The sequence below is a fragment of the Temnothorax americanus genome, unplaced genomic scaffold (assembly GCF_048541705.1).
Source record: "Temnothorax americanus isolate GAGA-0224 unplaced genomic scaffold, ASM4854170v1 Scaffold14, whole genome shotgun sequence".
Taxonomy (NCBI): Eukaryota; Metazoa; Arthropoda; class Insecta; order Hymenoptera; family Formicidae; genus Temnothorax; species Temnothorax americanus.
In genome coordinates, this window is record NW_027509275.1 from 1,489,635 (window position 1) to 1,511,997 (window position 22,363).

At 41.9% G+C, this 22,363-nt stretch overlaps 1 protein-coding gene and 1 long non-coding RNA gene across 2 annotated transcripts in view; one reads left to right on the plus strand and one right to left on the minus strand.

Moving 5' to 3' along the window:
- Positions 1-22,363, minus strand: part of LOC143894512 (uncharacterized) — a 195,702-nt gene that overhangs the window by 70,988 nt on the left and 102,351 nt on the right. The window lies entirely within an intron of this gene.
- The window catches only part of LOC143894525 (uncharacterized), a 36,352-nt gene continuing 33,254 nt past the window's right edge, over positions 19,266-22,363 (plus strand). The window contains exon 1 of the long non-coding RNA XR_013256116.1: positions 19,266-19,293. This is a non-coding gene — a long non-coding RNA (uncharacterized LOC143894525). The remainder of the gene's footprint in view (positions 19,294-22,363) is intronic.

A 22,363-nucleotide genomic window follows, 5' to 3' on the forward strand; every position in this document is an offset into this window, starting at 1 on the left:
TGTTGCCTCTTTAGTGGGCTTAACGCTCGACGACGCGTGAGCACGTGTCCCCGAGAGAGAGAAGGAAAACAGAGGAGATCAGGAAATATAAGAGGGTAAACCACCGACGAGTTTTCGTGGCAACCGAGGAAAAAACTTAAGCGCCGCGCGATAATATCGAAACGATAGAAATTTTCGTTATCCGCGCGTGCGATCGTCGCGTCGAGGGTGGTAATTGGCTGGGAGAGAGAGAGCCGGGCTCGCGCGGACGATATGCTTTCTAATATTTGTACACTTTGATTGGAGTTTGCCCAGACGGGACTCAAATTAATTACACACTTTTTCCTGCGCGTCCCGCATTCGCGCAATAACACGATAACGCGCCGGATGAGTTTCTCGCATCGGCATACATCGCTGTCGCGTTTCGACCAAACGAGTACCCCCGCCTGTTTGGTAATGTGACAAAAAATTACTCAAGCCCGCTTTATATACGCACAGTTTATAATCAGCGGAAAAATTTTATGGTTAAATCTCAGAGACAATATTCTTAGCAAAAAAAAAGTTTGTCTTTCCAAGTACGGGCATGTTTTTATTCTCGCAAATATTTCTTAGCTCGAAACCGCATCAAGCGTCACCTGCATGATATCGATTTTCATAAGAATTTGACTCGTATATTAGTTGCCGAATATAATCATTAACTATTTATAAGACGGACTGGAACTATAATGTATAATTATCTAAAAATATCTACATACTTTACTAGATAATCGTGCACTGTTAAATATTAAAAAATAAAATTTAAACCAATATATCTTGAATTAAATAACATTTTTTATTTTTAACTACCATGTGTGTTGAAATTTATTATTTTAACACAAAACAATATTATTTTATTGATTTAGTTAACATTGTTTCAGTTAAATTAATGACATATTGAATAGAAGAAGTCAAGAAGTGGCGAGTTATAGGAAAATGGTTAAAAATGACTCAAATTGAATATAATTTGATATTACGAATTTAACAGTGTGTGTAACAACTTATAATTGCGGAAAACTTTCATCGTAGACATCTCATAAAGTGTTTGCAGTGTATTATAATGTTATGCACATAAAATCGAGCTAAAGACGAGAAGCTTTCTCGTTGTTAAAATTACTTTAGCTACGCGCCTTTTATTTCGCACACCTCAATTGACGTTACGTCCGTTATTTCTATCTATGCTCGTTTTCTTTCCCGTTTTCTGTTCCCGATCTCTGAACATGCGCTTGTTTTATTTTAAGCGCAAAAACTAGAAAACGTTAAAAAGAAGGACTGGAAAGAGGACCTACTTTCTCCGCGGCTTGAAGAAAAGCTCGGCTTGAAGTTCGACCTCGTAGCTCGCACCACCACTATCATCACCATCACCGACGTAAAATCTCACGCGTACTTTTCTACACGACGCGACGGGGGATACACGACGAGGTGGCGCGAGACCTTGCCGTCCAAAATTTAGGACGGTTAGAAGGCAGGAGGATGAGGGAGAATGGCGGAGATCGTAACTTAAATCCAGAAGTGATCATTTTAATAGGGCCAAATTAATTTCTCGCGAGAATGCGGCTGCGACACTGCACCCGGAGGGTTGGCCCGGCAAAAGGGGTGGTGAAGTGAGGGTGGAGGAGACTACTGAAAGCTCGACTGGTGCGCAAGAGGGAGAGAGAGAGAGAGAGAGAGAGAGAGAGAGAGAGAGAGAGAGAGAGAGAGAGAGAGAGAGAGAGAGAGAGAAAGCGACGACGAAGAAGGATGGAGAGAAAGGGAGGATCGAGGGTAGCGCCGGGATCGTGGGGCATAGATTATGAGATGGGTGACATTCTCTGACATTTTAGTAATGTCGCCACCGTCTAACCCAACCCGACCGCCACCCGCGTCCCACCCCTTTGATGGTGGTATTTGGTACCCAAGGGGCATGCGGGCATAGTTTGCCGCGCGCGGCCATGGTACAATTCGCCCGGCAAGTTTCCACAGCTAATTACCATATAGTGTCTTGCGGCGCGCGCTTTGCTCTGCTCTCTCTAGTCGAAGTCCTTTAATAGATGTCCCGGCAGCTGCGCAGCTGCGAGAAGTGGTCAATTTTGAGGTGCGAATGCGATTGCGAATTACATTTGCGCCGTGCGTCGAGAGGAAATCTACGAGGGAAATCAACGTAACTGGAACAATCGGACGCGAGAGAATACAATTAAGCACGAGTCTGTGTGCTCTAGAAACGCATAGTTCTGAGCCAATTTTAAAATAAATAAATGTATATTAAATCTGACCTCGATGCTGCGCCACATCATTAATACACGGAGAGAATTTTTTGTTATATTTACCCTTAAATTCACTACAAACTTGGGACAACTTGGCAACCAAGGAATTTTTAAAATATACAAAAGACATTTTATAAACAACGTGATAAAAGTTACCAAGCAGATTGGTAAATTTTGAAAAATTATTGAAATTTCCTCGATATATTTTAGTAAAATTAATCAAACATATTTTATATTTTAATGTAATAAATATTAATATTTTTTTATTATGGTAGACATTAATCAGAATAGCTCGCACATAAAATTCTTGGTGGTACATGTTGTCCCACAACTACCATGATTTCAGGGTAAATTTTAAGAGAAAATTCTCTCCGTGTATTGTTTATACGTTTGCATAAATGTTATTTGGGACAGTATCTATTTTTTTCCTCAAAACTCTTGTCTCGTCCCTCAATCCGATGTTTAAGGCCGAGAGGAAGACTAAAAAGGCTCGATGCTAAATTTACATCTCTTTCGCCCTTCTCGCACCGGTGCCGTTCCGCCTCGATACAATCGAGATACCGACCCCCGGTGTCGACCGGGTCATCTATTTCCTCCCTGCTCAGCTCCTCCGGCCGAAGACGACGTCAGAGGATCTCTCACCCTCGTTCGCGCCGGCCGGATATTCACCTCCGTGTCGTCCTCGCTCATTTTTACGCCACTTCCCCGCGATCGTATTTACATACGCCGCATCATAATGGCGGCGTCCTGGTGAAACCAGGAAAATTTTCCGCGGGCGAGCATTAACGAGCCAGGGAACGATCGTGAGGAAGCGCGGTGCGAAAAGAAGGAATGAATACGAAATTAATAGTATTCCGCACAAAGTGCGTGCATGTGTACAAACCGCCGTCACGCAACTCCATACATTTATACGCTGAAAAGCCCCCTCGCCTCTCCCCCCCCGCCTGTCGTCTTTTCCACCTCGTCATGTTTTCGCACCTTCCCCTGATGTTCCGCCTCTTTTCCCGAACAACTTTCGTACATCCCGTCGCGCGATTACTTCCGGAGAAGCGCGTGGAAACAATAACGCGCGTAATAGAATCAGTATAAAATAAAAGTAAATTTATAGAGAATTCATTATTCGGAAAGCGCATTTATTTATTTATTTACTGAGGTTGAAATACCGGTGTATAGAGGACTTGAGGTATTAATAGGAATTTTCATGCTTTGCACAAATACACTTTTGCTATTGTCCATGAATAATGTTTAATAATGCTCCACTGTATACGTATGTATGTATATGCATACGTGTGATCACGCAAATGTTTGCATTTTAAGAAGATCACTGTGTCGAGATGCTGTTTGTGTATGTTATGTAGGTCGTATCGATATGATCGATCCGCAGAATGTGGTCGGAAATATCTCGGGGATTGGAATCGTGTCGCGTTTGCTCGCATTAGTTGAAACTCGAAATCATTTCTGGCATATGGAGCATTTAAATAAGTCGCTTAAATGTCACGGTATGGACTGGAATTTTTCGAACATCATCTGTTTTAGGATATAAGTCGGACACGAATTCCTAAAACATAAAGTGTTCCTCCAAGTAGGTTGCAGCGATCATTTGACACAAAAAATTTGACACGGATAAAATTGCAGGTGCCGTACTTTTAGAAAATCGCCTTTATATGCTATTCACGAGATACTTATGACGTACGCGAGAAGGGTAAAGAATATATACTCCTATAATATTTCAAATAAATAAATCGTTCTATGTATATGAAAATGCCTCTCCTGTGAGATTCTTATTCATCGTACTTGCGATTTTCTTCTTGTTAAGCTTGCTATTTGAAAGCGAATCTAAAAAGAATATTGCAATTTTATTTCTAAAAATTACTTTTAACTGTACTCTACATATTTTATATAATGTTCTCTTTTAAACTGCAAGATCTTTAAATATTTTTCCCTCAAAGTGCCATTATTATTCACTCGTTTTTTTAAACGCAAATTCAATCATTTATCGTTAGAAATGGTTCGAAACTTTGAACTAATTATTTAAGAATATGTATCGTCGATTCTCGATTGGCAATTAAATTGCAGGTGGTCTTTAAGTCCGAGGGAAGAAATGGCGCGCAAGGCAGAGTTAATAAATATAGTCGCGCGCGATGTGATGGCGTATTTCACGTATTTTCATCACTAGCAGTCTCTTAGAGTGCCGTAATATAGGGACGAAAGGGATGAGAAGGTATAGGGAAAGAGGACCCGAGAGATAGAGCCAAGAGACGAGTCTCGGAGGCTCGTAAGTAGTTTTATTAAGGGGTTCCTTTCGGAAAATCGTGAAGGACGGTTGAATATACATTGGTGGAGATATATGTGATATCGATTACCGTTTGGGGTCCCAATATTACGTCGTCGGTCCATCCGTGTACTTTCTTCCACATACAACTATCACTGGCAGTTGTATCTCTATCTATATCTTTCATCTCGCGTACAAGGTGTTCGCAGAATACCTTCCGTAACCTGAAATTTCAACATTACATTTGTCATCTTACTTTGTAATTAACTGTCGTAAAATCGTATTAAAATTAGAAGTAGCCTTGCTCTTGTAACGCATACGCATTTGTCGTATCCTATGTTCTTTTTCATAAATAATTTCATTAAAAAAAATGTTAATTCCTTAAAATCTTTTTCCATAATTAATATAATAATTGTATCTATTTACATTTTTTTATCAAGTAAAAGTCAATTCTAAATTCCAATCTCGAGGAAAATCCATAAAAGAGTACAGTATAACGAAAGTTTTGGGACACGGTGTACTTCTGCCAGTTCCCCTCTTTTTGTCCCATCCATCTTGTTCCGTCTTTCTTTATCCCTCTTTCTCATTCTCGTCCCTCGTCCACATGACTCCCCATCGGGCTCACGGGCCAAACTCGTACATGGGGAAATAGTATATATACATAAGAGCGGGATGGAACCCATCCCGCAAAATAACTTTGAAGCACTATATCTACGCAATGGTGTATGCACACGTAGAGCGCTAAAGATATGCACGACGTAAGCTTTAACTCTTCAAATAATAAAGAGAAGCGGATCGAGCATCAAGTTGAACTTGAGAAATACTCAAATCCCAAACACAAATGTGAAACTTAATACAGCAAATCAATGTCGAAGAAGAAAATCCAAATGTCTATGATAGGAAAAACTAGAACTTGAGACGACATAAACTTAATTTTTTTTTAACTTGCGATTGTTACAGTGACTTACGCAACGCGACGTTAATTCGGATAATAAATTTAACAAGGCATCCGATAATCCGATAGGAGTGTGTATCGATAAGCAATTAAATTGAGATGGTATGCCGCGGCGATCCGAAAATTAAATTAAGTCGAGCGGCGACAGAGCACGATGGAGTCCTGTAAGACTAATTCAAGGATAATGCGATCACAAATAGGAAGCATCTACGAGCTACGAGCGTAAAATAATTTCGGAGGAGAGCGTGACGTATGCACGTGTGCGCATGTGAAGAGCCGCGGTGAGATATGTACTTTGACCCCTTAAATAACCAAAGAATGCGCGGGATGTCGTTTCGGTGCTACGTGTCACGTGCGACGTAAAATTAAGCGAGAGTACTCGGCACTCGTGCGAAGGTACTCGTGACTATGTTATCTCAACTGTGCAATCCAATTGCGCAAATGTAAAATAGAACAGTCGACGGGAAAGGCGCCGGTGCGCTCCGGAAACATATATAGATCTAGGAAGTTCTCATATCAAATAACGCTGAATACTTACTCGGAAAAAGTGTGGAAAAAAATTCTTTTTTATCTGACAATACTAAAAACTCCTCGACTAAATACTTTCTAATTCCTCCCTTTTCTCTCTCTTGTTGTTTTTTATTTTTGAATAATTGTATATGTTAATTATTACTCTTAAGTAATTGATTCGTGAATAATTGATAATGCATCACGTATACCGTCGTGCGCGAGTTTGCGAGGAGCTCTTGCAAAATTCCAAATTTCACTACGTTATATAAATGTTGCAAACGCAAATATCCGAAACGGGTAGCGTATCCTTGGAAATAGCGTATGAACGTAGGGCGCGGTGTATTTTTTTGACCCCTTAAATTGCCAGGAAGGTACGGACGGTCGTTTGTTAGCCACCACGTGTTATCGCCGCCTTGAATAATACAGTTGGTGTGTTTTACGAAAGTTATGCGCTTACACCCTTTAACTAAATTACGCTTCGCGGGGGTTTGAACGTTTACCCGATAGATGCGCCAGAGGAGATAAACCAGCAGGGTATACGTCCATTTTCTGTGGTTTTTTTTTACCCGCTAATAAATATTTCACGCGCATCGTTCTCTTGCACGAGTTAATAATTTCTATACGCAATACGAGCCGATAATAAATTGTTATGCGAACGAATATTCTTTTTATTGACCAGGATTATGGAATTGAAAGGAAAAAGAACGTTAAGGTATTAAAACCATTTATTTCAATTCTACGTATGTGTGACTTCGTTGCGAACAACCACGGAAACCAAAATTGCGTGGAGAAAAAGAAAATTGCTTCTGCAACACGCGTTTTAAAACGTTGCAGCAAACTGACACGTGCGCCTTCGAGGTATCGGCGTTGACGTTAAAGAATCACTTGACTCTGGTGAAAGAGATAAAAGTAGTAGTCCACTGCTCGCTCGTTTAAAACGGAACACGTGCGAAATGGACCACGGAGAAAAATACGGAAACCCGTGCTACGCCAATGTCCGCGCGAGGCAGCAAGCTCCATCGGTCGGTCCATCGAGTCTCGATAGCCGTGAAATCTTTCCCACATCCGTCTTTTAAGCCCGCGCTCACCGCCTTCGTGCCTCCTACGATTTCCTCCATTAAAAGTGAGACTGTTGGCGCGGCGCGCTCGTGCAAATCCCGCACATTTTTACCGCCGTACTCTTGCGCTTAAAATCGATGTTCAATGCACATACGGCTTCCTACGTCTCGCACGAGCAGCTAAAATGTGTGTACGCCCCCACGAGGAGCACGCTACGCGCATGTGTGTGTATGTCGAGGGATTTCGAGTGCGATTATACGGGGTGTGCCGAGAAGTGAATGTAAAACAAAATATATAATTAAATCTTGTCAAAATAATCCAAATATACGATAGTCGTTCAGTAATATATTTTTTCTTCCATAAAACGAGAGTCATCGTGCCGTTAATGGATTGTGATTCTGCCATTAACTGTAAAATTAACGAGATATTCAGTTTTTACGTTTGTCTCGTCGATACTTTTAACGCTAACGAATTCGATAAAGTGTTCCGGTCGGTCGTGTATGTGTAGACGATACTGCAATGAGTGCCTGAATCGAATACAAATGCGTATGATGGTACACGTAGAGAAATCGATAAATGTTACTCTACAACGCGTATTGTCATTCCTCCCGTAAACATAGATATTTCGTTCGCAAACTGATAGACTGTATAATAAATTGGATTTATTTATGATAATAAAATTGAATGCGTATCGTCGTAAATTGAAAATTCAATCATCACGCGCTATTTTTATTTATCAAAATGACAATATTTTCTTGCGTGTCGTACAATGTTCAACTCGGTTCAAAACGAGAGGAAGTTGATAATTTTTAAGAATATTCTAGAGTCTGATTCGTTAACGTTTGACAAAGGAACAGTCGTGCTTGTTTTTTCCAAACCCTATATACCTCTCGCTTTGAACGACAAACGTTACCTCAAAACAAAGAGGAAAATCATAGAAATTTCGATCTGTTTATCTGACTCGCTTGACAAATGTAAACTGTATTGCTATTGGACCTATGATGTCCAAAACATCTTTGTCTACGTTCAATACATTGTCGAACTATCTAGAATTCTAGAAGATCGAACGGATAAATTGGAGGGGCTTCGGGCCCCCCGCGTCACTCGATCGTACAATTTCGCCTTATCAACGTCACAGTGTCTTTCGACGAGATTGCTCACTTTGCTCATAAATTCGCTTCGCCTGTTCAATAAGTGAAAAGTGCAAAGAAATTTTATTTCCTAGACGTGCTTTAGTCTCGTTGCTGTACGTAAAAAGGTTCGTACTAAATATATGTGTATGGTCAACTCGTGCGCTGAAATGAAAAATTACGTAGTTCGTCTTTCTGACGCGATATTAACGCGCTCGCGAATATTTGTGCTTAAAAAACATTGCGCAGCGGTCGGTTTTTATCTCGTAATTGTGTGATTTGCAATTTTACATTAGACTTTACGATTCTCTGTCAGAATAGCCGCGAGTTATTGTCGATTCGTCGCAAGACTGGATAAATTTCGTTAACGAACCTCCTCATAGTTGGTGGCTGAACTTCCGATAAGCGCGTTAGTGATACAAGGTACGCCATGGACACGACAGCACAAAGTTTAACGACATAATTACAGATGACGCAATATTAAGAACAATAGCATATACAGTGGCTGCGAAATCGATATATTGCTCGGCGAATTTCCGAAAGATATACATATTTATATAAGCATTCGTGTCAAAACTCTATAGCTCGTTTCGAAAGCTGACGATCTTAGAATCCTCAATTTTCTTGACAAAGAAAATATCAAAGATTATGTCATGTAACTGCCGAGCATCGTGACAAAACGGATCCGTTACGGTACATATTATTATTTTACAAAAATGAAATCTCTAAAACTAAAACTAAGTATCTTGACGAAATAATTGTGCACAAAATCTGGCATACGCAAAATTTTAATTTTTCCTATAAGCTATTCCGTCTAATATTTCCGCTTTAATATTTGCGCATTCAACGAATCAAACTAATCTAACTTATTTTTACCTATATATATATTTTTTTTTTCAGCGCCGAGGTAGCAACAAAACAGGACACGACTTCGCAGTTTTCTCAAGAAGTGCACAATCGAGGTCGTAATTAACACTTCGGCGGCTCGAGCTATTGTACATCGGCCGACGTTACGTAAGATTCTTTTAATTACCTCAGTTTTCAATGCATGCCATATCCGTTCCTACATAACCAAGGACAAATATCGCATATTCATACGTGCACGCGTAAAGTGAAAAAAAATGTTCTCTCCGAACAAAGTTAACACACACAGAGATTTAAATTATAATTATAATAATTATATATTTTCTCGAAAAATTCATTCGCCGCCGACAAACAGCGGCGACTGCACGGTGCTCTTTTGCTCGAGGAAAAATACGGTCACTCTGTGCATACCCTTGTGCATAGACGTGTATGCGGGACCATTGTTACGAGCTTTAAGTTTGCGACCTCTCTCTCTCGAGACGTTTCATCGTTCGCGACCCTTTGTGTTACCCGTGCCCTTAAAAGACATCCCGCGAAACGCCGTGGAGAGAGATAACCCTCGGTGATCGCGTATAAGAATTTTACTCTAACGAGCCGCGAGACTTTTGTACATCTCTCACGGAGGAGACTCGATTGTATCGCAGCTCTATTCGAGAGCCAGCTCCCTCTCTCTCTCTCTCTCTCTCTCTCTCTCTCTCTCTCTCTCTCTCTCTCTCTCTCTCTCTCTCTCTCTCTCGTCATTTAATGCGCTAAATGGCGGAAACGCGGCCTTTATATTTTAATCCGCCGATACGTTTCGCGCCGAATCACGACTGCGCCCCCGTATCAATCACAATAGAGGCCACCCCGCCTCCCTATTTTATGCAATTCCCGAGACGACCCAAGGGCTCCTCGAGAAATTCCTCGTGAGGGTGCATTTCCGTGAAACTTTGCAATCGCCGCAGGGTGCAGGAACCTCCTACCCTCGCTCTATCTTGCTCTTTCACTCTGTTTGCCGAATAGGGGGACTCGGTCCCTTCCACTTCTCTCCCGTCTCTCTTTCTCCCGTTCCTTTTTTTGGCGTACAGTTCGGTCCTTCAGACCTATCGCGTTTCTTTCTCCAGCCCTCACCGACGCCCGAGCTCCATCAACGCCTGTCGTTTAGCTCGCGGCGGAGCGTTGACGAAAGCAAAAGTGATTAGATGAAGATAGAGTGGAGAACGAGAGGGCGTTCGCAGGAAATTGCTAGGATGCCTGAATGTTTGGTGTCTTTTTCCGCGTAGAGACGCGCACTCAATTATTCAACAATCTTTTTTATAACCGTTTATCCAGATTGTGCAATTTCTGACATTTTTATCCTGTTTTCCATTAATTTTCCAGTCAATAATCTTTGTCAAAACAATTATCTCTCTACCGTGTGCATGTCTTTATCGTTACGTTACAGCCCTTCGTCCCTTTTCAGTACAATCAAGTTTATATTTTGTATCCCATTTTTCTACCAAATCTGTTACTAGAATCAAATCAATCTCTCTTTAGAAAAAGTTGGAACTCCGTAAAGTAACTGGTAAAATTCGATCGTGACGCAAGCAGTAGTTCTGGGACACTTTGCGTTGCACTTGTCGCCGTCACGCGGCGCGATATTATTTCTAGCCGTCGCTCACGATTTTCTGATTTTCGTAAAGTGTCAGATGTTGTTTGGCGTCCCGGCGTTGCATTATCGCGGAGATGCGAGAGCGCGCGACATTAACTACGCATATAAGTAATTAAATACGACGAAGTGCCGCTGATATTTTTCCCTGCTCCCTCGTGTGATTCATTATCATTATTGTCGTCATTATTAATGTGTGGTTAATCTCAATACGAGACACTCGCTTTACGACTCATAAAGATGTTTTTATCTTAGCCATAAGTTACGACTCTTCCAAATTTGTCAAGGGTTTAAAATATGATCGCGTCTCCGAGCGTTGTACACAACCTTCCAACCACCCTGCGCTTTCTCTCAGTTACCGAAGACCAAGACATAAATTGGCAAACTTTCGAATTCGCGCACAATAGATTTCGAAGCCGCGGCGACAATAAGTCTCGTATCGCGGTACGTCTTTCCGGGATAATTCACGGCGCTTCTTGCAAAAGCGGAAACCGCGAAAAAATACAGTCGCAAAAAGGTTGCGTCCATCTCGTTTGTTAAAAATAGCCGCGGGGTTAACGGATTCCTCGGTCCTACTCGCGGACCTGACGGGGGTATTGTCCGGCGCTAACGAGAGGAAGCTCGTGTCGAAAGAACGCACCGCATTCGGCGTTGTCCATAGATATTATCAGTTTTTCAAAACTTCACTGGATTCTTAGGATACTTCGTCTTACAAATATATAGGAATATTTCAGTCTAAAGGAATAGCAAATCATGTTCTTAAATAATAACTAATGCTACGCGTTGCCCGAATTTTTAAGAGTTTAATGAAAAGAAATGTCTCTGGTAATTTTGAGACTGAATTGTTAGTCTATATAGTATAAGGAATTATATGTAAGAATCAAGAATTATACGAAAAAGAATATTATATAACACACATGCTGGTACCGTGCCATAAATAAATGTCGTCTTGTTAAAAAAATTCATTTTTCACGAGTGTTTAAAAATTGAGCCGAAGCTGAAGTTGATCGCCAAAGAGCGCGGATTTTTTGAAGCGTTTAGTTTGCGATGGGAACGCGTCTGCCCAACCTCTCGCCAAGCGCCGACAATATTCATGGTAATCCAATTCAAATTAATTCTCGGTGGGAGCCGCTCTTCTCGTCCGCGCGCGTCTCTCTTCTACCAAATAGCATCTCATAACCCGCCCGGAGGAGGTTTGTAACCGGAAGTGACGTGAAATATTACGCTGCGACGTAATCGGAACTCCCCCTTCTCTCTCTTTCGCGCGCGCACGCTCTCGCTTACTCTCGCACCTTGTTTGTCGCCCCAAACCGGCGGATCTCTTCGAGGTTTCTCTAATTGTTACCGCGAGCCTCCACGATGTTAATCACGTGGCCGAACTGAGACAGTAATTCAGCATTATCCGTGAAGCGTAACGCCCATTCAGATCCGCGAGCAATACCGGCCGCCTGCCGGCTTATTGACTCGCGTTTATTAGGTCCGTGCCATCATCGTTCGCGCAAGTAATCGCGATGTAATTGGAAGGATAATTCGCTGGAGTAAATTCCGCGATGACGTCTTTCGGCATAGATGAGGAACGCGAGTATCTTGGACACGCATACTGCTCTAAAGACTATCAGCAAAGCGAAACAGCAATAACTCTTAATATTTTACCTTCATGCGGGTTTATGAAAATAAAACAAATCACGAAAATGCTCACTTGACAGGGGTCAGCTCAGGAAAGTAAAATTATTTGACACATTTTTTGACATTTATTAAACATATAAAATTTCTTTTTTCGTGTCTAATTTATTTTAATCTTTTAAAGGTTAGTATGCTAGGAATTTCATATATATAAATGGGTTTTACCCAATATATAATTTATCCAGAGTGATCGGCGATCTGTTTAACCCTTTGAGCTCAAAGATAGAAAGGCATGCGACTTATCACCCACGCACAGCAACGCGATAGTATAGCAATCAACGCCGCGGCGTGCGCAACGAACGAAATATAAGGCGACGCCGGCAAACGGCAGCTTTCCTCATTAGAATGCCGAACATTCCGGCGAACGCGCGCGCACGCGCGCGCGGGGCTACTTCCGCAGCTTCCTAACTCGGCTCTTCCGCGTGCGTTCCTCTGCGAACGAACGAACGAACGAACCAGCGCGAACGAGCGCGCCCGTGTATATGCGATCGAAATTCCGCGCGCGTCCCCGTTTGTAGCCGCGGCTGGCGCGGTTAACCGAATGAGTGATTAGCAGCGCGGCGGTTAAATCGCTAACCGAGTAGTTAACCAGTCGACTCGGTTAGCCGAGCAGTTAGCCGGACGCGCCGGAGCGGTTCATCGGCTCTGCATTGTAGATCCCCGCGTACATATTACACCGACATAACAGAGCCGACAAAACGATGGGAATAATGAAATGTATAATATACGATTTCCAAACTTTTTTGGATTAAATTGAAGCCGTTCTGTTAAAATAAATTGTACAGATTGTAAGTTGAGCGATCCTCGCAAAAGCGGAGAGACACGCGATTATAAAGCGTCGATGTTAAGAAAAGATTTATGCAGCGTCGACGGCGTCTCGGTGTTAGACAACGATGACACGAAGTGACAAACGACGTCTTACCGCGTAATCGCAAATTTCGTCGGACAACCGTTGAACCGCATCTTATTCAGGACGATGATTGAGAACCGTAAGCACGTTGTTGGCCGCGTACAAAGGCAGGTTGTGTGTTTGTAGAATAGGATCGCGCTAATAGACGTTTTCTATAAGATCGAAACGACAAGAATGCCGTTGGCGAGCACGAAGGTGACGCGAGCGTAATGCGCTAATAGCACTACAAAAGGTGATCTTTATGAGTAAGGAAGAGACGCGCTCGCTCCATCGATCGTAGGAGGCGCTATAGTAATTTTAACGAGCCCAAAGAGAGGAATTTCGACGGGTCTAAGTATCAAGTGGAGAAGGAAATTACGTCATCCCTCTATTCAGAGAAACACTCTACTTTTAATACTTATTCTAATTTTATTTCTTTATTTCATCTCTATCATATGAAAATTAACTCGCGTGATATAAAAATATCTCATTCAGAAGTGTGAAACATAAATTTAGACATAAAACACCCTAGACAAAAATGTGCCTGAATAACCGTTGTTTGCAAACACAAGGTGGAATGGAGAAGAAGGACGCAGAGGCGTCGCAACCGGTTAATTTGTTATTTCCTCCGCCTGACATTCCTGCTCATCTGGGTCGTTTCGCACACGGTCAAACTTCCACAACGTGAGGCACGGAACTCTCTCGAACTCACGGAACACAGATACTTTTTTTTTCTATGTAACAGGAAAGTAGATATGTACGACAAACGTTCATCATTACGTTTGATCGTTATAATTAATCATTAAATCTATTAATATTTAATTTAATAAATTGCATTATTAAGAGACGTAAACAGTTTCTTGTTGGAAAGAGAGAAAAAAAGGCAAATCGAAAATGACATCCAGATGTGCCATTAAATATGCTCTTACTTTTTAAACTTAAGCTCATCTGAATCTGAATTCATCGTATACGATCACGTACTTGGCAGTACGACAGCTAGACGCGCACATGTGACTGCGATCGCATACAAATACGGTTCATCTACAGGGCGGCGACTAACTATTAGAAATTTGATTGAAATAATAACAAACTTGAGATTAAAATAATTCGCTATATCTAGACTTTAAAAATATATTTAACGTAGTTTTATTTATACATATATATGAGCGTCGATAATATAGGCTATTTAGTTTTTTTACAATTATTTTACACCAATTTCAACAGTATTACATACGTTACATACATTCTACATTTACAACTTTTCATTACTATAATAATTTTTGTAACACATTAATTCTTCCTTACCTAAAAATAATTTATATAAAGAGGGAAAAAAATTTTACTGCTACTTGCGGGGTCCATGAGCCCACCTTTTGATCCGGCCGGCCCTGGACCGGAAGCCAGCCGGCAACGAGCATACTCTACATTAGGTATGGGGACTACAGTCGGCTAGCCAGCGGGGGCTAATCCGGCGGAGAGGCATTTTCATCCCAGGGTTTCGGAACTTGCCGGCGCATACCGACGCCGCCCATACCCTCCGAAGAGAAAGAGAGACAGAGAGAGAGAGAGAGAGAGAGAGAGAGAGAGAGAGCGCCTTCCCTTTGGCCGAGAACTTTGTTGCGAACTGGAACTGTGTGCTGCTTGCTCGCCGAAACCAGGGGAGGGGAATTAATCGCTATTTCAACGATGCACCGGCCGTTGCATCGCGGCATTACTCGAATGCTCTTATTTCCGCGCGGTGGCTCGTATTTTGCTAGGGAGCACGTTGTTGTTCGCGCTGCGAGCGCTGCGACCGCGATGCCCGAAATCCTGGAATCGTCCTAATAATTTCAGGTACGAATTAGTCGATGTATCGTGGGTGCAATGCCAAAAGCAAAATCTCGCGTATATCGAGTTTCTGTCTTAAGAATAAACACGCGAATGTGATGAATCGCTGCATCAGCCATTCACTGTATGTATAGTCGTGTATATAGAACTTCGAGAACATTAATTCTCAGGCGGAACGACGAAAAAAGATTGCCGTCGTTGTTTGGCGCGAAGAAAGAAACGAGAAAAAGTATCGAGTGATAATATGTGTGCTTCCTTCGAAAACGTCTATTTCCCGTCAAATATACTTCTTACTCGATTTCATGCTAATTCTTATTGTAGTGTCAAAACGAATTTCACATAATTGGCATATAGAGCTATCTAAAACGAGCTAGACGATTTTAGACTTGGATTCATGCATAAATAATAGGATTTGCCAGGTCAGCTCTTTCCAGACTAAACTTTGTTTCGAACTGAAGGAAGGTCGGGTCCGAAATCGAGCCACCAAATGCTATTTCAACAATGCGCCGGTCGACTATACAGTCGGTGCATTATCCGTATGCTATTATTCTGCGGTACGATATCATCGATCGATCTAGTTTGCTCACGTTTATCGATCTTCGAACTATCAATTCCCCCAAAAAAATACTGTAATTGCCACAAAATTTTAAGCACAGAAAAACGTAAATATCTTCAACAAGAAAAAACATCAAAGAAAATCACACAGTACTGTGGCGCAAAGATTTTCAATTGAACGTGTATCGATCGCATCGTAAATACGGACTGATATCTGTCCCTTCGGTGTCCCAATAAATGAATAATAAAGGCACGCGTGGCCTTGTGTAGGAATTATAACCGTGTCCGCCACTGCATCGCGATTAGCTTATTGAATATTCCGTTTGCAGTCGGGCTCACCGAGATGAAACGCAGCGCTTGCATTTATACAGGGTATACATAAAAAATCGTGCGCTCCCCCTAAACCCTATCGAAAAATGCGCGTGGATCCTTTTAACGTTAAATTCTCTTAAAGCCGTTTTTATTTCTATATAACGTCTCAAATACGTTCGTCCATTCGCACGTGAGATTGCGTAGATACGTATGAATCGGTGGATTTCCCGAAGCGTGGAAAACACGCGGTCGATGACGCGACACGGAATTGCCACTATAAAGTTTTGACACGATGAACTCCTTATCGAGCTTATTCGGAATGACGGAAACGAGCAGAGAGAACACGTACAAAAAGTGGGAAAGCATGGAGCTACGCATGGAACCATTTCAAGGCGCTAGTCTAGTCGAAAGCTGCCTACTTGAAAACAACGTCCTGCTTTATCTCTCTCCCGCTGCGGTACCATCCCTTATTCATCTCTCGTTCTCGCCTGAAGCTCGGTACATGCGTATTCGTGTGCGCGCGCGGTGTGTGCACGGGACTCTAAAAAAGGTAGCCAGGCCATTCGATGGCAGCTGTTCCACATTTGAAGGATGGATATTCTTCAGGCTTTGTCGCAACGACAAAAGGCCTCCTCTCACAAAAGAACGACATGGTCCGAACTTTGCGCCCTAGGTCTCTCTTACTCTCTCACCGTCTCCCTCTTCGCTCTCTGCCTTTGCATCTAAGAGAGGAAGAAAGAGAGAGAAGGAGACATAGATAGAGAGAGAAATGAATAAATATTCGTAGACCTAAGCTCCATATGTACCGCAGGGCACAATCCTGACCCTTTGCTTCCTCCGTTGTTTCGAGATATTTTTCTCTTTTTTTCTATAGTATCTAAGTATCTTTATATGATCTAAACCTAAAAATTCACATTGACCACCTACGACACTTGAAATTTTCCACGAAATTGAATATTATTTCTGTTTAAACAAAATTGATGTGTATATCGTGATCTTGTAATTATGTAAAAAATTCATTAGATTCTCTATTTCTTAAAATTGTCTTACACCCAACTATAGCGAGAAAATTTACAACATGATTCTACCATTAATTCTAAGAATAGTATCGTGGTTCTAGAAAAAGAAACTAGGTGACTTTAAGATTCGGAATTTAGGACAGAGAAATTCTACGCACCAAGTTAGTCCCTCGAAAATAATATGAAATAAAAATTTTTCACAAATCAGTTACGGTTACTTTTCATACCCGAAACGCATATGTTATTCGTTTTGACAGACAACAAGACAACGCGAACAAGAGAGAGCATTCTACCATCAACAACCATGGAATCACATACAAACAAATGAATTTAAAAAAACGAAAAAAATGGCTACGATAGATTGCACGTGCACCAAAATTCACTGCAAATAATAATAAAAAAACTAAAAACATTTTTATAAAAAAAAACTTCTGTTTTCGAAAATTATTTTCTTAAATTCTCTCTCCCTTTTTTTTCTCTCGTTTTATCACTAGAGGCCACTATTTTGTATATTGAATTATTAATTCTGCAAATCATATGCATATATGAATTTTTTCTCGTTGTGAATTTCTGGTTCCATTCCCTGAAGTGGATCGCACATGTCTCGAAAAATTAAAATAAAGATGCGGAGCAGATGTAACGTGGCATTTATTACGCGAATTCGACAGTGAAACAATTTTTCACCGCGGAATAGAGGCCAGAGCGATCTGTTTCGGTACGAGTTCGTCAAAGAGAGCGATGGGGCGACGAATCAGCTCCTCTCCGCTGACTAATGGGTTTGCTACGAGCTTTGCTCGCTCGACCCCGTTTGACCCCGCGCTGGACCCGCGAAGTTACGAGACGCGTACAAACATTTACGAATCGACGCGAAGCACCGGGAGTCCCGCCGTGCAGAGCGAAACGAGACAGGAGGCGTCCCACGCACTCGACTGACTCACGCTAATAAATAATTAAGTTCATCGACTGGAATTTCGAGAAAGAGATTCCTGCCGTCACAAAGGTCATCTTCAGCACGCGTCGTGATCAAAGCGACGTTTTATGAGATGAGCTTTGCTGTGGCCGCAAAGCCGAGGCGCACGATAGAATTTCGAAGACAATCTCGTGCAGATCTCTGCAGGATTGTCAGCGGCACCCGAAATAGGCAATTCAAATTAATGATAGGATTGAATGCGAGATAATGGTCATTGCCATTATAATATAATTCACTATATATTCTTGATTATAAATTTTATTACAAAAATAATTTCTCTTTGTAGTTGTTATAAATCTGTTTAAATCCGAATTAATATTCGCAAATATCTATTTTTATCGAATCAAGATACTTTTAGTTAATACAATACGCTTGAAAATGCAATTAAGGAAGCCAAAGCATTTTCCCGTAAATTAAGAACCGTTCGGGACTTTCGCATGTCAGAAATTGAAAGCTTTTCGTCGTGAAAGCGAGTTCTGATGCGTGCAAGAAATAATAATACCACTGAAAATCGATTCATGTGCAGCTGCGATAGTTTCGAGCGTCCGAACAAAGCGGGGGGCTGGACCCAAATTTATTTTACTCCATGATCATACATCAAACAAGTAATTGCGGGTTGCACAACATGCAATATAGCAATGATATCACACCTAAAAAAAAATTCCATGTTTAATTACATAATTATTTATATTTATTTCAATAATAGCTTGACACGTTAATACAGATTTTAAAGCATTTTGTAGTGCACAATAGTTTAACATTCGCATTGCGAGATTCAATATTCTACTTATAAAATAAATAAAGCACACGAATTCCGAAATTATAGTTCCGTATAGAACAAACTTTAGACCTCGAAATTTTTGTTTTAAAAATTAAAACTCGTTTGTCACAGAAAATTTATCTGAAGTTAAAAACGGAAAATCTGCGAAAAAAATGTTGCTTACTGCTTATCAACGCTTTTTCTTTGTATGACTATGTCCGATTGGCATACAATCGAATCTAGAAACTTTTCCTCGGCGAGGAAAGCGCTATTTTACTGAACGTACGACGCGCCCTCCGATTTCTGCGCTTCATCCGTCTTTCAAGCTCGGTCGTCGCCGACGGCGTTCGGACGCCTCCGACGTACGAGAGCGTCGCGAAAAACGAACCGCTGCTCCATTCAGTCGCACTCAGTCCGCGCATCCGTTCGTTTCTCTCACATCGTGTAGCAGGGACCCGCGCTCTCCCGATATAAACTGATACAAGTGCGCGACAAGATAAGCCGCGACGAGCGCCTCGTAATCGTCCGAGTACACAACTGCCGTCTCTGAAATGGATCGCTCGGCTATCTTCCGAATTCCTGGGCGTGTTGCGGATGCAGCCGGTGAGTGTGATATTACGCGTTACTCGGGAACAAAGAGTGAGACGGGAAATGACGATAAAGCGCGACGCGTACTTCGTGGATAGATAAGTTATACTTTAGGCAATTCGCATTTTATAAACGATTTAACTCTGCGGCGGTACTGCGAAAAATAATTGGGGCTGCAGAACGACGGGAGATACGACACAATACAATTTGCTACGAGATCATGCGCCTGCGAGAGCTGACGCTATAGTTTTAAATAAGTTTGCCGTTATACATATACACAATAATTATCTCTCTTCCGAAAATTACCGCGCAATTAAATTAAGCGGAGTCGTGAACTCCGGCGGAGAACTTCGGCACGCTCGCAATTTAATCGGGAGAATACCGGATTGGCCGGACTTGGAGTGTTTCTAAAGAGAGCACGGTGACAGGGACGTTTTTTATCGAGCGACTTGCACGGCCCTGGCGCGCTCCGGTTCTCATGAAGTGTTCCCCACGTGGTGCTTAGCCCCTCTCCTCCTCTCTATTTCTCCGCTCGTCTGGTCGTCCATTCGTTCGCCCATGTGTTACGACGATTCAGGCCGCGATGACCTAACCAGACTTGTCAATTAAAATGCCACCATATGCCACTTAAACCGCTCTAAATTTCAACCATTAAGTCCCTATATCTGCGGGTAGCCCCTTTCGCCATGGATCGAAACGGTGGGAGGAGAAGGAGGCAGATACAAATTGCATAATCGCGCAAAACGGAAGCGTATCTCTATCCTTTGTTCGGGTAATCGTGCGCTTCGAATATTTCTACTAATATACAAATAAGACACGCGATTATTGCAACTGAATTTTACTAAAGGCTTTTGTCGAGAATAAATCTTGTTTTTTTGTTACGAAAGCGTCATTGTTCTGGACTGTCCTACAATTAGACAGCCACGACGGTAATTAAGCGGCCGCTAGATCGAGATTATTTATCCGGCGCTAAGCTAGCGTAAAGTGATATTAATTGGATGGCGCACCACGCATAATGTGCGGTTATTATCCTCGATCGAAGAACTCGTACGCACTTTAAGGCACTATACAAGCGAGATGTCACGCTCTAATTCCGGGATAAGCCTTTCCTAATTTACGCTCTCGAAATTCCACGTTTCAAAATTCTCAAACCTCCGTTAAATCGCTACTTTAAATTCGAATAATCTGTATAAATTTGAATTGACCCAAAAAAGGCACGAAACGCCAGCTTCAATTACGCGGTTGTCATTCAGTATCAGCGATTGATCGACACTTTTCGATGTCTCTTTTTACATAACGTTTCGTAACATTATTAATTTGTAATACATAAATTATATAATCTAGAGCCCACATTCACCCCAGAAAAGAACATTTTCACCAACGCTTAATCGTTCGTGCAAACTGTACATTTATCTCCCTCGGAAATTGACAGTGGCATAAATTCATCTGCAATTATCACATATCACGTTTCGATCCGTCGTTCGCCGCACATTCTTAATTCCCACACACGTCCGTCTTCCGAAACACCCGGACTCGCCCTTTTGTCGTCGAGTGCTCCCTCGGAACTTTACGAGCGCCGTGCATGTCTGCTCGACGTCGAGAAAGATTATACGAGAAAAAAAGAGATGAAACGGGGACAGAAAACAGAAAGAGACAGAGTGAATACCTTGTGTGGCGTATACACCCCTGGCTCATCCGGCTTACGTTCCTCTCTCGTGACGAATCGAACAACGATGAGGGAGCAAGCTCGGAACGGGGTGGCAATGGGGCGATTCGGGGGATGTTCCGGTCGAGATACAGCCGTTGTACTCGAATACTCGAATCCCGCACATTAATGAGTCATACGAATTTCTACTTGATTTCCATCTAATTATTTTTGACAGCCGATCCTTTGTGTTGTCTGTTTAATTTAAATTTAATAGCTCGGGCTCAGTATTTCACAATTTTGCTTATCGTAATTTCAATATCCACTAATGATCTAATTAAACTTTCATTTTTGTTATTAATTTGTAATTATATATTATATGTATAACGTAGTAACAAAGACCCGAATTATCGTATAGCTGTTGCAGTTAAAATCAGGTATTTAGAAAGATAATATATTTTCCCTGTTTTAAACTTTAATTTTTAAGCAATTTTATTATGATGATGCAGAAAAATGTGCATTTTATATAAATAATATCGCGAAAATTTCCAACTCCCACGTTTGACAGAGCTGGAATTATTTTCGACAGAGTATCTTTAATAGAAATGTAATGGAATTTAATGAATTCCGTCATACAGGGAAGTGTCGTGAAACAGGTGACGTTACGCTCATTCAGTGCGCCAACTCTCGCGTTACGATCATCAGCTTTTTCGAGGGACGAATCGCGTCCGTAAATCGCGCGCGTCGTTATACGCCCGGCTGCGGCCGTCGGAAAAGAAGTCACATTACTCTCGCGGACGTTATAGGGCCGTGCTCATTAGTAAATGAGCCCCGGGCAATCGAGCGCCGCTGGTCCCAGGTGTTATCTCTCCTGGCGAACGGACGAGCCGTGCGCGCACCTTCGCACCCTTAAACGCGAGGGGGCAAGCGAGCGAGTGAGAGGGCGGACGGGGCGGCTCATTCTCCGCGCGGCATAATGCCTTTTGTTAATTATTACAGCGGCCACACTTTAGGGGCTTAAAATTCGCCATAAATAATCGCCAAGACAATACCGCCCGTTCTTCCCTTCTTCCTGTCTCCCCCCCTCCCCTTCCTTCCTTTCCTAATCGCGCATCGAAGGGTATGCCACCCTTTCTCGTTCCTCGCTCTTAAGCTACCGGCAAAGACAGTCTGCGTTTCTTCGCAACGCAAATCAGTCTGCCTTGTCGGGATTCCTCGTCTTCTCGTTTTGTCCTTCCTTGATAATTTGATCTCTGCGCGCGTGTTGCTCGGCGAAGAAAGTAGAAATTACGATATGAAAAGAAATTAGAAATTTTTCAAGGCATAGCGTTCTCCCGATATCTTTTAGCTTCCCTTAGAAATATGATGGGGAAATGTCGAATGTGTGTAATGATCTCTTTATAATTGTGTCACGCAGTTGGTATTTATTCGCTCTCGCAG